The 15,862-nt window shown below is 36.8% G+C and overlaps 1 protein-coding gene across 5 annotated transcripts in view; it reads left to right on the top strand.

Annotated features, from left to right (window-relative positions):
* Positions 1 to 222: 222 nt before the first annotated feature.
* Positions 223 to 15,862, top strand: part of LOC139140051 (alpha-N-acetylgalactosaminide alpha-2,6-sialyltransferase 2-like) — a 61,869-nt gene continuing 46,229 nt past the window's right edge. The window contains exon 1 of one of the 5 annotated variants that reach the window (XM_070709048.1): positions 223 to 281. The gene's annotated coding sequence lies outside the window, so the exon portion shown is untranslated. Of the gene's footprint in view, positions 282 to 15,536; positions 15,834 to 15,862 lie in introns of those variants that run through there. The other 4 variants (XM_070709052.1, XM_070709050.1, XM_070709054.1 and 1 more) reach the window with 4 other exon arrangements.

Raw genomic sequence — 15,862 nt, 5'->3', positions numbered from 1 at the left:
AACCACAACTCGTGCGAAATTAGGCACGATAGTAATCGCGAATAATGCGCCAGTATTATGCAAGATAATACCATGAACTTGGCACTCCGGGGTTAAAATTAATGTTGACTGCTATTGAGAGGATTACCCAGGCGGCTTTACTGTCCCTGATTTCAACTCCGTTAATACTTAACCTCACTATAAACTAAATCTGTGTCACAGAACAACTCATTACATAACCTTGACCACAAACAGGAGGAGCGGACACGTTTCATCGATTCGGACCTACGATCAAATTACCCGTAAGTATTCATTAAACTACCTTTGACTACTGTGGTCAGACATTATGATAATTCATAAAAAGTGGCTGAAAATAGTGGGACACAACAGCAGAAAAAAATTGCATCGCAACACCAGCTTGGAAGAATCAGCTGTTGCTATGCCTGTAATTATTGCAGATTATTGTGTCACCTAATGGGTGATCTAGTAACTTAAATTTGTTCGAAAAACACACCAGAGGCTATGGTCTTGACAGGGACAGATCACCACTGTACTGTAGAAAAAGTTGGCCATTCGTACACAAAAACGGACACAAATCTCTGCATTACATAATCACTATTTTTTTTCTTTCACATTTTTACAAAATATATTTTCATAGCATAGCTACGGTAATTTCGGGTAAATTAGTTTTGATGTGTCTAAATATGAAATCAAGTTTGAATGGTCAATTGACTGTCTGTCGACTGGATGCAATGGACTGACTCCCAATGAGTTCTGGTGTTAGTGGTCTGTCTCAGAGCCTCTGTTATGTTTTAACATAGACCCTTAAAAGAGGGTCTACTTCTTTAATCTCCGACTATCTGCCACCGCTGAAAGAATGACACCAAGACGCTATCGGTCGTTGACTCTGTAAGGGGTGGACCATTTGATATTGGGGGCTTGGAAGACTTGGGGGGGAAAGATTCCGAGAGGTTGCTTTTGAAAAGAAAATTCAAGCCAAGGATGGCAGAAAATATAAAAAAGGTTGCCTGCAGAGATGATGTTAAAAATACAAATTTTCAGCGCCTCCTCCGGGCGCCCCATTTTATAACATCTTTTAGTGTTTGGCATACCCTTTGGGCACAACATTTGTATAATATCTTTCTATATGTCGGCATGCAATAAATCTTTCATTTACAGCGCACCTTTTGATCAAGACATTTTCATAATATTTGAATCCATTACATTTCATTTCATTGATGCTCTGATGTGATTAATATTTCAAGTCACACTTTTGCTGTCTTTCACATATACCCAGTATTTCGTTTTATTCATTTGTTGAGCTTCTACTAGTTTCTCATCCTTACACGTGGAAATATCTTGAATACTCAATTCAGCTTGTGTAATAGCCTGCACCAGATATTCTGCGTCCATTGTTGTTCTTTACAATGATGTGCCAGGCTTATCATGACTTGTAAGGGAGCGTTCAGTTATTATGGCCAGGGGTGGGCCGGCAAATTCTTCCTGCACATTAGTCAAAATAAGTGAACCCCCTATCAATGGCACCAAAAATTGATAACCCCTCTTAAGATGACAAAAAATTCATGATCCCCCCCCCCCCCCACATTGCTTGAGTAAAGCTGCACACACAAACACCTCTGGAGGGGGGCACGATAGAATCCAAAAAAAAAAAAGATTCTCAGATTTTTTCAAATGTCCCTCCTTATAAACTTACAATGTGTTAATATTCAAATTTCCCCTTCTGACTTGCTCTAATTTTGAAATCACCCCTCAAAGGGATTGGACAGAAATTACAGGTGGACTGCAATATTTTTGCACAAGCATGTGTGTACAAAATTTGATAGTGGGATTTAATTGATAATCAGTTGTTGATAATGTTTATTCACTATACATGGTAGTCTATGAGAAAACTATGTAATACTTCTTCAATACAAAACAATATCTATGCATTTATAGATATTTGATAATTGACATAAATGTACTTAATTGGAATAGGGTTGTTACAACTGTATGTGGACAAAAAGTTTGGAATTTCACCAACAATTTCATTCACTAACAAGGGAGTCTGCGATAAAATTGTGAATAATTTTTTTCCAATGAAAAACTTGCTTTACTTGGGCATATACAGACGTTCAATAATTAACATAATTGTACTTGATTAGAATATGATGGTTAAAGGTGCATATTATGTGTACAAGCATTTCATTTTGAAATTTCCCTGAAAATGTTCATACACTATGCATGGGAGTCTATGAGGAAACTATAAATAATATCTTTTCCAATGCAAAAATAGGTAAATCTGTGTATTTATGTACTCTCGATTATTAATATTAATGTATTTAATTAGACTAGGGTGGTAACAAATAGATTTGTTCGCCAGAAATTTGATTTTAGAATTTCACCGAAATGTTGATTCACTACACATGGTAGTCTATGAGGAAACTATGAATAACTTTTTTCCAATTCAAAACTATCTAAATCTATGTATTTATAGATAATTGATAATTCATTTTAAAGTACTTAGTTAGACTAGGATGGTTAAAGGTTGATATGTGTGCAAGAACTTGAAATTTTTACTTTCACTAAAATGTTGATTCATAATACATTGGAGTCTATGAGAAAACTATGAATATTTTTTTTTACAATGCTAGACTAAATTAATTTGTGCTTTTATAGGTGTTTGATAATTGATACAAACATACTTGATTCAAATAGGATATTTGAAAGTTCAGATGTTGACAACAAGTATGATATTGGAATTTCACCTGAAAGTATAATTTCACTTTTCATGGTAGTCTACAGGTAACTGTTAAATAATTTCCCAGACAAAACTTGCTATATCTCTAATATTTAAGTAAGAAGCAACTGTTCATTGCCCTCAGTGAGCTTGATTGACAATAAGACAAGCCTTAGAGTTGCAAAGTCAAGATGTTCATGTGAATACGAATTAACATCCAAATACATGCTGCATTCAAAAATAAATGACCATAAATGACCAACCAATGTATCACATAATTTTTTGAAACATTAGAAATCCCAAGCATAGATGCAGAAGCTACATTTTGATTTCAATGCATCAATTTGCATTTCTTTGCATTAAGTAGTGGAAAAAATAGAATTCTTTCCTATTTAGATATTCATTTAATCTGTTGACAAAGTAATTATGGAAAATCATTTCATGTTTAATATATTTTGAGTTTTAACAAAAGCTCTGTTAAAACACTCAAAATGGCCACAAAATAATCCCATTTTAATATGTAAAATTCAAAATTTTCTGTATCAGGAGGGATTGGATTAGACTAAGAGATCCGTCGCTCGAGGGCGCTCTCTACGCTCCCCCTCTTAAAGTAAATGATCTGAATTGGAAGATTTTCCATAGAGGCCTAGTCACAGGCGGTTTGGCCAAAACTTTCAATCTAATTGATGGAAAATGCCATATTTATGGCCAAGAAGGAACACTTGAACACATCTTATTTGATTGTAAATATGTAAAAGAAATCTGGGAGAAATGTATTTCTTTCTTTGTCAGAAAATACAACTGTGATAATACGACTAGTTTTCAATCGGGTTCGAACCCACAACATACGGCATCAGTCACAGGCGTTTGGCACATTGCTGGGATAATAATCGTATTTAATATGTAGAATGTCTATATACGACTTGATTATTCAGAAAAAGAATCACCGTACGTGAGATATTAGTGTAGGCCTACATGTTGACTGGCATACCGAGTGGCTATGCCTGCCTGGCTCGGGCCAGGCGAACGCACTGCATAATCATCAATGAGTAGAATGTCTACATGAATTGACTATTTAATAAAGAATAACGGTACGTGATATTACTGTACATGTCGGCTAGCTTAACCGAGCGTCTGTAGCTGCTGGGCTTGGGCCCGCCACTGCTGCACAGACATAAACTCTGTGCAGCAGTGGACAACGGGCCCAAGCCCTGCAGAGCTCTACAGCCACTCGATTAAGCTAGCCGATATGTACAGTAATATCACGTACCGTTATTCTTTATTAAATAGTCAAGTCATGTAGACATTCTACTCATTGATGATTATGCAGTGCGTTCGCCTGGCCCGAGCCAGGCAGCCATAGCCACTCGGTATAATGCCAGTCAACATGTAGGCCTATAGGCCTACACTAATATCTCACGTACGGTGATTCTTTTTCTGAATAATCAAGTCGTATATAGACATTCTACATATTAAATACGATTATTATCCCAGCAATGTGCCAAACGCCCAACATGTGGCATCAGTCGCCTAGCGGAGAGGCCACAGAGAGAACTGCTCGGCTAAATCCCCACTCTAAAAAAAGTGGTTCAACAGCCGGCTAAGTTGTTACATTTTTCTGACTGAGACCGATCCACACGTTGTAGAGTTCGTGAAGCAATCACTCACATGCTCACGCATGCTCACTAGTCTATCACACCATATCGCACATACAAACTGTACCGAGGCGAAGAAACGAATTTCATCGCGTTAACTGGGCGAACGATATTAAACCTCGGGGACAATTCTGTCCACCAGCAGAGCTATCAACCCAGGATAGAAAATACGACTAGTTTTCAATCAGGTTCGAACCCACAACATACGGCATCAGTCGCCTAGCGGAGAGGCGAATATCAAAAGATTAGCAATTGCAGGAATCGAAAATGACAATAACGCAACATCTGACATTATTTATTGTATTACTTCCCTTGTAAAATACACAGTATGGAATATTCGAAATTCATTTACTCTTGATGGGATTAAAGGTTCCCTTCAATCCTATGTTATGCAATTAAAATGTTATCTTTCCTCGTGGATGAACACATTTTGTTTCACTTATAAGATGATGAACAAAACTGAGGCTTTCATCTCAAAGTTTTCAAGCCTTGTAAGACTTGAAGGAGAAGAATGCATCTTGAATGCATTCATATGATGATCTTTGTAATTACACAGCCAATTATTTTTTGTTTATTTTTTGTTTCAGACAAGACGCATTGTAAGTTTAATGCATTCACAGTTATGTAGATTTTTTTATTTGCGACCATGTTGAAATAAATTTATCTTTTTCAAAAAAAGGGGGAAGCAGCGCCCTTGAGCGACGTATCTTTCAGTCTGGGATTGGATTGGATTAATTGTATCATTTCAGTAATTTTGCTTTTTTTTAGTATATGATACTTATATTTTCTTACCAACTTTCACGCATTCTGATGCAGAATTCTGTTTGCCTATAGCTCCATGTAAACTTTGTGCTACTTGACATTTCTTTCCGTATTCAGTTTTGCCATGTCATATGAAGAAAGGATCTTACCAAAAGAACAGGAAATATTAGCATTTCAGTGAACATATGCGCGTGCAAAAATATTTCTCTCAGAGGGAAGTGATAAAAAAGGTGCCGCTGAATTCACAAAGTTGAAAAACAAATAATTCCAGGTGAAGCCGGGAGAAAAAAATAATGCTCCAAAGTCAATCTTCCGAGTCCCCACCCCGAATATCAAATGGTCCACACCTAACAATAGACGGTACAGTAGACTTGCTTTAAAGCCCCAATAGCTGCAAATTTGATGCATTATTTTCATAATTTTATTTTCAAACCAAAGTTGGTTCGTGTAAATGTGCTGACTGAAGGACACTTAAAAAAGTATCACTGCTCGCTGATTTGGAGAATGCCAACGCGTTTTAAGGTGAAGTACTACGATTACGTCAAATTAAGTTGTGGTGTCATTTTCTTGAAACTTTGCGCAAATATTCTTGGAAGTTATGCAAGTGCAAAAAAAAAAATAAATAAAAAAATGGTGGGAACCACGCTCGTTTCCATGGAAACGGACGTTAAAATGGCGTCGTTAGAAAGAAATAAAAATGATATAATTCACTTAAACTAAAGAAAGCAATTATAAAAAGCTTAGCAAATGAGTTAATTTAATAAATACCAAGACTTAAGATCCATATCTATCGAATGTATAGTTTTCATGATGTTTGTAAAGAAATTTCCACATAAGTATCGATTTCAAAATGACGATATCGAAATTATATCACTACATAATTTTCGAACTTTCTTCCTGTCGCTTTGAATGGTGTCATTTTGACCAAACTTGCGAATAAGACCCTGACATAATACCATTTAGTTTACACTTTTAATAAAAGGGTGTCACCACGCTACTTTTTACAATATCTCCAGGTGAATGGGTAATATGCGCCATGTAAATGGGAGAGAAATGTGAATTTTTCGCTCATGTTGAATAAAAACCAGCTTCCTAGGGGGTCAAAATATGACAAGGTTATAGGTCACATGTATTTCTAAGAGACTGGGTCAAAAAATTGGGTAAAAGCGCAATTTCAACAATGACAGGTGATGTTAAATACATGCGCCACAAAGTAACCCATTTGCGACAGGCTGGAGTTAAATCTGCGCAGAAACGTTCTAAAGCGTGTGCGCGTCCGAATTCGTCGCCCTTTACCTTAACAGGTTAAATAAAAATCGGGTGCCCCACTCAGCGCATAACATGGCGCCCCTACGGAAAAGTAAAAAATTGCAGTATTTCCTGCACACACCCATCGTGATCATAAAGGAAACAAGCATGATACTATATAGGTGAATGCACAACACAACGATGGTCAACATTTTGTTGTTGTGATCTCTATTTTTCAAGAAACATGGCTTTCTGAGTCATAGAGTGTTACGTAATAGACAGTTATTGTTACTTTAGGTATGATAAAAATATTCAACTTAAAGGCAGTGAGCGTGTTGTTTTGGATCGATTGTTTTCCTATTAAGTCTAAAGTAAACACAATCTATGAGTAAAAAAGTCCTGACTCCCTCTGATTGAAGGTTTTTAAGGATATTTTGCTCATTTTGCAGCGAATGTTTCATGCGTTGTGTCTACTTACTTCTTCAATCATCTGTAATTAATGTAAGTAATGATTATTTTGAAACTCTTCAATCTAAGCTTTCGAAATTTTGTCAGTTTGGCTTCATAATTTTAGAATGTGGTTTAAGCGCTAGGACGCACAATTTTCAAGATTATATTCAACATGATGGTGTAAACCACTGTACTACTCAAAGGGACTGCATACCTGAAAGAATTTCACATGATGATAGTGAGTGTCATAGTTGTGTCATTTCTTTCGGGAGACGGGAGATATCTCATTGGTCTGTGTATTCAAAATTGCATTACTATTTTTGAATAGCAGAACCGTTATGGAAGACCAACTTGCTACTAGCGAAATGGGTTTCAAACTGTAGATTATGGTATTGATATAAAAAAAAATTGTGTATATTTAAAAGCGCTTGATTTCACGCATTCCTGAGACCATTATCCGATGGAGTTCAACAGATATGAAAATGTTTATCCATCGGAAGTGGCTGACAAAACCCAGATCACCTAAACACAACTTACAGATAGAATCAATTACAAAGACTCTCGCAATCGAAAGGTAAACCAATCGATGCTGAAAACATCACTCATCAAGACATTCTTTTTTCTTCAAAACGTTTTATGACTCTAGTTTTGATTTTGAATGAAAAAAGAAGTTCACACATATTTTTTTACTTGTGAAATATATTTCTAATATTTTATTTCCTCTCCTTAGAGCAGCACATACAAATTAGTTTGTGTAACTTTAAGTTTTATAATTTTAGCCTAACCTTACTCCCTAAGTTTGTTATTGAGCAATAACGTGGTTGACTGATTTCATTTCCACACTAATGCGTTCTTCTACGATACGTTTTAGCTAGGTTTTGTTTTGTTTTTTGTTTTTCTTTTTGTTTTGTTTTTCGATTATTTCTGTTTTGTTACGGTTACATGTTGAGAATCAGCAGTATTCAGCTTGGTAATTACAGTCTGACAGTCTGACTATACATTTAATGAGCTAAAATCGGTATTCAACTGTAACCATGGTCACCGACGGTACATGTACATAAAATTTTGTGTTCGAACAACGTCAGGGGAAAAGTTTTTCCAAGATATCGCTTTTCTTCCATATCTGCTATGGACCATGTATCGTGTGAATCGAAAAATCAAAACGATCTTCCTCTCTTGGTGCTGTCGCCAATTTCACAGATTACTGTACAATAATTACTAATCAGGGAATTGCAGGGCTCAAAATATTTTTATCGATATTCATGCTGTAAATATCAAGTTTTACATCACTTAAAACGTACATGCTCCCCGGTGTGTGCACAGTGACAGGACTACATTATGTCAATAATATTTCCGACTCATCCCCGTCACCCTTCCGACCCCGCCCCGCCTTTAAGCATTGTTAGACAACACAGCCATGTTTGGGTTTTCTGTGTGTACAACGTCTTTGCAATATGGTTCATTGTCGGGACATTGGTTGCTCTATCCGTATCCCGTATCCGGTTTCTATGTTTGGCCAAGGGACTTCTCGAGGTCAAACATTAAGTTTCAACAAGACTTTAAAATATAGCATGTTAAGATAGAGATCACAATATGTAGAGGCTTTATTGTTTTCAAAATGTGTATAGCTTGCCGTTGGCCTGGCAACCTTCATAAATGTAACATCGATATACATAAGGGAGTTTGAACCAAAATATTCCAAGCCCAGAGCACTGAACTGGCTATAAGGTGTGGACCATTTGATTTCGGGGGGGGGGTAGTTGGAGAAAATGGGTATGTCAACAACTTTATTTTATTCATCCTGGCAGCAATTTTATTTGCCAAACGTTACCTTCAAGCAATTTTTTCGTCCAGTAGAGTCAAAACTTTTCTTCAAGATAAAATCGCTGATTGGCAAAATATGATATCACGCGCACAGCACAGTATATTACTCAAATTTCTGCTTGATTTGCACCAATGATGGTTGCTTTTCTTATAACTTTTCCTGCTCTGTATATAAGCAGTAAGGGAAATGATATAACTTTTGTTCAATAATATTTAGTAAAAGTGCGTTTAGATATTTCAGCAAAAATTTTAAAATAATCATTTGGTTACCATATAAGTCACATATTCTCCAGGTACCGTTGGGAAGCAAGTTATGACAAACTCTCTGAGAAAAGTCAGCAAGTAACTTTCTTTTGTCATTTCCTTCAAACATGATTGGAACTAATTTTGGATGATTGGATGGTGAAGTAATGCCGATTTAATCTACAAATGTAATCTCATCTGCTTTTCTTTTTACATGACACACTTGGTTTTTGAGTAATTTGGAATATTGGAACATTCAGCTATACGGCACCAAACACTTTTGAGAAATTTGAAAAATATGAAAATCCAATTATCCCAAATTAGTTCCAATCGTGTTTTCCGAAAAAAAAATCAATATCCTTTATTTTGTTTCATAAAACTGGTGAAATTACTCTCTGTACTTTCTATTATATTATTCTGTATTGCTGTGGACCAAATCTCTGGAAAATTTTACGCAAAAGGTATCTCCTCTCTCAATCAAGCATAATTTTCCAAATTATTTAAAATGGGAATAGAAAAGAATGGTGTGCTTAAAAGTATGTTTCTCAGCTGTCTATGGTTTTCATACTTTTTAACTAGTCTATGAATCCGTCTACACATGGGAGATACCGTCGACTTCCCCGAGGAATCACCGATGGTACAAATCATAATGAATCATGGGATATTTCCTGTCCTGTGTGACATTACTACATTTGGAAAAGATAAGGACTGGAGTCTTGCGTGGGTGCGTCACGTTGGCCTTCCCAAAACAGATCCTGTAATACCACTACCTATCTGCAACGTCCCATAATATTTTGTCTTTCTTTTTGTTTTTTTACTTGGAAGTCCTAAATCTTCCCAGAAACAGCTGCAGCCTTTTTAGGTCTCTTGAAATTCACATTTATTATTTTTTGGTTCCTACAGATCTTCACAGTCAGATACTTAAACATGTAAGTTGGGACAAAATTAACTGTGTCGATTTTAGGACAGCTTAGCTTTTCCGATATTATCAAAATATTCAGGAGAAAATGCTTATCTGATTGTTTGAAGTTTGAATTTTGGTTTTCAGATACCAAACATTCCAAAAAATGTGCTGCTTTATAAAACATATAAAGAAGATTGTTAGCCGCCTTTTTTAAACCTTTTTCGTGGAGCACAATTAGCTTTTTGTGGTTTTAGAAAGTATGTAAAGTTTTTTGAGCTCAACAGAGTTTTATATAATGTGAATTTATTCTTCAAATATTTATTCCCAAAATTTTGTAAAAGTTTTTTTTGTTCAGCAATGATTTGCTTCCATTCTACTTTATTGTTATTGGTAAGGATTTATGCATGTTATTGTTCTTTCATTACCTTTAAAGTTTTCACCAGTGTTTTACACACAGTAGTAGCTTTATTATTTGGTGTTTGTAAGATGCAGAGTAGTATATGCTGTTTATTTTTTTATTTGTCAGTATTGTTGAAAGTGTTTACACAAATTACAGGTCATATATCTTTTACGATTTCCACCATTGTTTAAAAACCAAGTCTATGTCAACATGTGTGACACAAGACTGGAGTTATTGCGATTACATGTGCAATGAATTGCGCCGGGCTGAAAAGTCTTGTTTTTGTTAAAAGTTTTATCAAACAACGTATAAAATATATGTAATGGCATAACCGGTACGTTCTTTTGCAATAAAAAATCGGTTCGAGAGAAAATGTTTAAATTTCAAATACGTATTAAACTGATATTCGTCAAACATTGACAATCTGTTATCTGACGCTTAGCGGTAATGCATTTGTAAAGAACTTGCAAAAAAAAATAAAAAACAAAAAACAGAATACAAGAACACACCATGCATATTCAGGTTTACGCTGTATATTCCCACTAACACATTCATACCATGCCATGTTAGAAATAGTATAGGCCTAGTTTTCAAGGCAATTGACAAAAACGTAGGTTGTTTTGTTGGTGCTGTTGTTGTTGTTGTTTTGTTTTGTTTTGTTTTTGCTGAAAAGATACTGTGGAGCTGACTCTGGATCCAGCAATTATACAATGCGGTAGTGCTTAAAAATCAGTGAGCGGCACTATAAAGGACGCACCATCATCTTAAGAGGGTACGGATGCGTAGGTTTTTACCTTTTTTATCTTTCGGATTTTTCATGGTGTGGTACTGCTTTTCAGAAATTAACACACTTTGGTAAGCCAATATCCAATTCATGTATAAATCATCATAGCTCGTCATTTTTGACAACCTGTATCATAAATCTAACGTTAACGGTCTAACCATTGTCTCAGTCTTTCTTACAGTCTGCATACGAGCTTTTATCGCGAGGTTTGCCGGCATGCCGGCCCCCCGCTAGCTCCCGATCGCAGCCTCACATTGCCCACTCGTTGAGGGCGCTAATATAAAACTCCGACGTCAATGAGCGAGGACTAAATTCGGTTACTTTTGATGGGATTAGGGACCGTTCAGGTTTTACGGCCTGGGGGGCCGGCAAAATCTTGTCGCCGGTTTTCAAAAAAATATAGAACCCCCTGCATTTTTTGTGAAAAAAAGATGACCCCCTCCCTTTGTCAGACGAAAAAATTTGATGACCCCCCACCCCCACCCCCGGCTGAAAAATAACCAAAACCCATATGTCAAATTTACCCTCACGGTTTGGATTTGAACTCCGGTACGTGGCGCACTTTATCCGTGTAGCAGAGATGCCAGTGCACAAACTTCTCAGCCACATCCATGCGAAAGTCTGTTAATTAGGACAACTGTAAGGCAATTTTTAACTTCATTTCCATAGACAACTTATGTCCATCACACTGTTATGCAAATTCCCCTTTTTGTCTCAGTGCTACCATTCAGGGTCGCGAGCATGTAAATGGTCTTTCAAAGATGAGATAGGCACTTAACCAGATACTACTGTAATATGAGTTGGCCGCCGAAGGCAGCCCGCTGCTTATTGTAGTGGGTTGGCAAAGTCTGGGCCTGCCGGTAAAGAGGGTCATGGGCCACACGTCGATCATGGCCATTGCATGAAGTAAACCTATGGTCATGGCATAAAGTGAACTTTATTGTAGGTACTATGTTTTTGAAAATGTGGTGACCCCCCTTTCCTACCACTGAAAAGCGATGGACCCCCCCCCCCTTTGCGGATTCCAAAATTACGATGACCCCCCCTGGATTTTGCCGGCCCCCCGCCGTAAAAACTGAACGTCCCCTTAAAGTTTCCCTTCAATCCTATGTCATGCAATTAAAATGTTATCTCTCCTCATGGATGAATACATTATATTTCACTTATAAGATTATGAACAAAACTGAGGATTGTATCACAAAGTTTTCAAGCCTTGTAAGACTTGAAGGAGAAGAATGCATCCTGAATGCATTCATATGATGATCTTTGTAATTAAACAGCTAATTATTTGTTTTTTCAGACAAGACGCATTGTAATTTTAATGCATTCACAGTTATGTAGATTTGTTTTATTTGTGACTATATCTTTTTCAAAAAAAATGAGCGAGGACTAACTGCACTGCGAGAGATGATGCAGAAAGGCCTGCTCATCATGCAGCTATCTATTTATTTACTTATTTATTTATTTAATACGATGGTCAAACGGTCCAGTTTAGGCTAAAGCAAAACAAAGGAAAAAGAACAAAGAAACTGAAGACAATAAACGGGTTCTGTAGGCCTAATTTTGACGGTCGTACTCGTAGAATGTAGAATTGAAAGTAGAATTTGCCTGCCCACCCCGGTAATAATAACTGAATGCTCCCTGAGACACTGGTTATGCGGAATTTAGTACACTGAAGGAAGGGTTTGCAAAAACAAAACAAAACAAAATAAAACGAAACTATTTGGCAATATTATGTAAATATGTGTAATAATGCTCTCAGAGTGACTTTTCATAGTACGTTTGCAATTAGGAAGGATGCCTTTAACATTTCTATTAGTTGGAAGGGAGTAAGTCGGGTACGGGTAAGCCTAGCCATAGGGGCCTCAGTCTCCGATGATGATGATGATGATGATGATGATGATGATGATGATGATGATGATGATGATGATGATGATGATGGTGATGATGCAATATTTAAAAAAATGAAGAAAAATAAATATATATTTGGACTCAGTAAATTTGTTGTTGTTATTGTTGCTGTTATTGTTGTTGTTGTTGATAGTATTTGCCATAAAAGAACAAAGTATGCGCTGCAAAATGCTACAGCCTAACTGTACACATGCTCTGCGAAATTCAATACAGCCTTTTTCTGCAAATACTATCAACAACAACAATAGCAACAACAACAACAACAAATTTACTGAGTCCAATTATATTTTTTATTTTTCTTCATTTTTTAAATATTTAGGCTAATCACCATCATCATCATCATCATCATCAGAGACTGCGGCCCATATGCCTATAGCTAGGCCTGCTTGAAAATGTGAACGCAGCCTCAGCGTGAAGGTATACGATAGATTGATTGATTATCCCACACTTCAGAAGTCGGCACCCATATTTAGGCTATACTTCAATCTTCTCCCATATTTCAAAAATTCTTCTCTTCGCTTCTCGAATGTCTTTCCCACACATTTTGGGAAAGGTTGATTGTCAGTCAGAAACTGGAGTAGGGTCTGTATCTTTGTTTTTTAGTATGTTGATTCTTTTCGAAATGTAGACTTATACGACCGACCAGTAGTATCTAAGAATCACTTCATTGCGCGGAGAATAGTATTGTTTTTCTCCAGTCGTTCGCCTCGCCCATTTGTCGCAAAGGACGAATCGTCGATCGGCCGAGGGCTATGGCAAACTGCGCCGTGTCGGGGCGTCAATGCCTCCACAAATAGCAACTATCGGTGTTAGGCTGCGTTCACAAATAACGATTAGGGGGGGGCTGGAGGAATCTCGATTGAAATCTTATTTTTTTTCAGATCCCCCCTAAGTACCCTAAAAAATTTTCAAATGCCCCCCCCCCCTCTATATGGTCAAAATTTTTCAAGTCCCCCCCCAACTATCACAGGCCCGCATATTTGTAAAGGATGTGAGCGCAGAAAAAATAAACATGTATTGCGCCGTTCTGCTCACAGGTGTCAACACTACCTGTATTAGCACTTTGTATAGTCATATTCCCAAGGCGAGTTCTTTAAATGCATCAGTGAATTTTTTAGATTTATTGGTCTAAAAGCCAACTTGAGTAATCCAACTCTGGCCAGGTCAATTGCTCCTGCTGAGGAGCACACAAAATGACAATCATGAGAGAGTAGGCAATTGTGAATTCTGGCTAATTGCCGTATTGCACAGTGATCTACCAAAAAATGTTTCAAAACTACAAGACCTATAGATGCTACTAAAAATTGACGATACCGGAAGGTTAAAATATTTCATCAAATAAATGTTTTAATCTCTGAATTTTGGGTGTGATAATTGCAAATTTGGTTAAAAATAAATAATTCCATTTGGTCACATATTTTTTTTTTTAGTCTTTACTATGCAAAGTTTTACTTCTGTATCATTTTATAATAAGAGTGTGAAAATTTAGAAATATAAATTTTTACTAGAAAATATAGCATAGTGACCCCATCTTTTTTCTTTAATATTTGATTATTCTCATATGTCAGAATTCAAACATTTCTATGTTTCTTCCATGTGTTGCTCTCTGGCCTGATCTTGTGTACAAGTGAGTTTCACTGTCTTGAGTGTCATTTGACCAAAACTCTTCTTCAACTACCATGTACATCAAAGTCAGAGCTGTCTCTGTCACTGCTCAGGTATACAGTAACAGTGACGCTGCAGTAGCAGGGTAGCATCTGATAGTGACACTACCCGTAGGCAGTAGCTGTATTAACTTTGATAATTTTGGCAATATTTTTTGTTCAGTTTTACAACTGCGTTCTTGTTTAACTCCCTACAGCATGTTGAATTGTCCAGTATTCAGCTTGTATGTATGTGTACCATGCATTTGTATCACTGACAACTGATTGTCAGTCTGGACTCCAATTAAATTATCACCAAATACATATTTATATTTATATACAGGCTTTGTCGACAAACTAAATATTGTGTGTTTGGGCATGCTGTAGGGAGATAGCAAGATGCTGTATAGTTGTTATATTGCATAGAAATATTGCAGAAATCATTAACAGTTGCAGCTTCTACCCTGTTACGAGGCTCAAGTTTGTGTTTTACGACAAATCACACGTTTAGATATTTTCGAGATAAAAGTCATGAAATGTGACAAAATGGTTCTAGATTTTGTTAAATTATTACTAACATTAGGGCCTACAACATTTTGATGACATAAAAAATGGTATTCTTTTTCATTGAATTACCTATAAAAACTTGGAATTGGAAAATGTAAAACACAAAAGAGAACCAAAATTTTCAAGTCCACCCTACAGGTAGAGCAAAATTTTCAAGTCCCCCCCTCCACTACCCCCAAAATTTTCGAATCCCCCCCACCGTTTTTTGTGAACGCAGCCTTACAGTAACGAGCGATTAAAACTTGCAGCTTCTTCCAAGAAAGCATGGTATAATGCAATTTGTACGTTGGCAGTGCGCAGTATTGATATGTTTTATTAATAATAAGAGAGCAAACATACATGCTCACCGAGGATTTGAAAAATATGATTTTGATAGAAACAGGAAAGTCAAGCGCGTGCTGGACTCGAGTGTAAGTGCAGTGACGAGTGCAAACGTCTGCGCATCCTCTTTTGCGCGTGAACACATCTGCTGCATTCAAAATCTCTACAGCAGTAGATAAACACAGTACACATCAACGGGTGAAAGTTTGACCGACAGGCCGTCTTTTAGTATACATTATCATGCCCATTCGTAGCTAGTAAGTGATGTTTGCCACGTCGCATCTTCCGTGGATTTTACAACCACGTACACGTCATCAACGCCTCCCGGATTGGATTTTGCACTTGTACTTGTAGGTTCTTACGTGGCGATATGGCCATGTTTGCTGTAGCAGATGTGCGGACGTGGTGAGTTTATTTTGCGTCGAGTTAAAATC

The sequence above is a fragment of the Ptychodera flava genome, chromosome 9 (genome assembly GCF_041260155.1).
Source record: "Ptychodera flava strain L36383 chromosome 9, AS_Pfla_20210202, whole genome shotgun sequence".
NCBI classification, from domain to species: Eukaryota; Metazoa; Hemichordata; class Enteropneusta; family Ptychoderidae; genus Ptychodera; species Ptychodera flava.
The sequence above is the reverse complement of the archived record's forward strand: the minus strand, read 5'-3'. Positions and strand labels throughout refer to the sequence as shown.